The sequence below is a fragment of the Polyodon spathula genome, unplaced genomic scaffold (assembly GCF_017654505.1).
Source record: "Polyodon spathula isolate WHYD16114869_AA unplaced genomic scaffold, ASM1765450v1 scaffolds_206, whole genome shotgun sequence".
Lineage (NCBI taxonomy): Eukaryota > Metazoa > Chordata > Actinopteri > Acipenseriformes > Polyodontidae > Polyodon > Polyodon spathula.
Window position 1 is genome coordinate 1 of NW_024471699.1, and position 2,180 is coordinate 2,180.

General features: G+C 51.3%; 1 long non-coding RNA gene across 1 annotated transcript; it reads right to left on the reverse strand.

Annotated features, from left to right (window-relative positions):
• Positions 1 to 3: 3 nt before the first annotated feature.
• Positions 4 to 1,526, reverse strand: LOC121308085. The gene is made up of 3 exons (XR_005948459.1): positions 1,448 to 1,526; positions 182 to 289; positions 4 to 72 (listed from the first exon to the last, which is right to left on the reverse strand). It is a non-coding gene; the product is annotated as an uncharacterized LOC121308085 (long non-coding RNA).
• Between the last annotated feature and the right edge of the window lie 654 nt (positions 1,527 to 2,180).

Here is a 2,180-nt window from a genome sequence, read left to right on the forward strand (position 1 = left end):
GAGCTGGAATGAGTTTGCAGTCTGTTTATTAAAGTCTTCACTTACCTTTAACTTCACACAGTTTCAACTTTCCTAGAAAAGAAAACAGTACAGTCAATGTGACAGGAAACGTGTTTGACACTAAAATGCAGAGAGCTCTACAAAATGTCTCACAAAGCTTTTTTGTATAATAAGTACTTACTATCCATTCTTTTCCATTGGATCACCAGCAGAGGAATGGCTCCAATACTGAGAGCTAAAGTCAAGCAGAAAGCCACCATCCATCCAGAGACTCCTGGGAAAAAATCCCCTGGAAAACAAGACAGCAGCTCAACACACTGGAACACACACACCCCTCCCAACACTGACCACACCCCTCATAGTGAGCATTCCACACACCCCTCCCAACACTGACCACACCCCTCATAGTGAGCATTCCACACACCCCTCCCAACACTGACCACACCCCTCATAGTGAGCATTCCACACACCCCTCCCAACACTGACCACACCCCTCATAGTGAGCATTCCACACACCCCTCCCAACACTGACCACACCCCTCCCAACACTGACCACACCCCTCATAGTGAGCATTCCACACACCCCTCCCAACACTGACCACACCCCTCATAGTGAGCATTCCACACACCCCTCCCAACACTGACCACACCCCTCATAGTGAGCATTCCACACACCCCTCCCAACACTGACCACACCCCTCATAGTGAGCATTCCACACACCCCTCCCAACACTGACCACACCCCTCATAGTGAGCATTCCACACACCCCTCCCAACACTGACCACACCCCTCATAGTGAGCATTCCACACACCCCTCCCAACACTGACCACACCCCTCATAGTGAGCACACCCCTCATCCACACACCCCTCCCAACACTGACCACACCCCTCATAGTGAGCACACCCCTCATTCCACACACCCCTCCCAACACTGACCACACCCCTCATAGTGAGCATTCCACACACCCCTCCCAACACTGACCACACCCCTCATAGTGAGCATTCCACACACCCCTCCCAACACTGACCACACCCCTCATAGTGAGCATTCCACACACCCCTCCCAACACTGACCACACCCCTCATAGTGAGCATTCCACACACCCCTCCCAACACTGACCACACCCCTCATAGTGAGCATTCCACACACCCCTCCCAACACTGACCACACCCCTCATAGTGAGCATTCCACACACCCCTCCCAACACTGACCACACCCCTCATAGTGAGCATTCCACACACCCCTCCCAACACTGACCACACCCCTCATAGTCAGCATTCCACACACCCCTCCCAACACTGACCACACCCCTCATAGTGAGCATTCCACACACCCCTCCCAACACTGACCACACCCCTCATAGTGAGCATTCCACACACCCCTCCCAACATGACCACAATTCTCAGTGTCAGTCAGGCTCAATCCACAAAGATGTGATACTCACTGGATATGTGGAGTTTGGATTCCCAGTCTGGTTTGGGTGTTTTACTTCTAAGCAGACAGGAGAACACGTTGGACTGCTGAGCATTTTGATGTAGCTGCTGACACTGAGGACCCCTGACTGTCCCTCTGCACTGTTGTGTTGGACAGTGATGTCACATCGTTTCCATCCCTGACTCTCCAGATCACTTCAGGTTCAGGGCTCCACCCCTCTGATCTGCACACCAGCCGGGTCTGCTCTCCTTGTGAAGAGTCCATAGAGACTGAGGGCTGGGTCCCCAGAGCTGTCAGGGAATAGAGACAGTGAGACACACACACCCCTGTCAGGGAATAGAGACAGTGAGACACACACAGATAGACTGTCCCACTCTGTCCACCCAGTGTCTGAGACACCTTGAGTGTACCCAGCATTATGTCAGAATTACCATGTGGTCCTCTCGTATCCAGTCCTGCGATTATCCCAGCTCCCTGTATTATATTATGAGTTACTGTGTCAGTGCTCTCATATCCAGTCCTGCGAGTATCCCACTCCCTGTATTAGTTATGAGTTACTGTGTCATATGACTCCCTCATATCCAGTCCTGACCAGTATCCCAGCTCATAGTATTAGATTATGAGTTACTGTGTCAGTGCTCTCATATCCAGTCCTGACTGTCAGCTCCCTGTATTATATTATGAGTTACTGTGTCAGTGCTCTCATATCCAGTCCTGCGAGTATCCAAGCTCCCTGTATTATA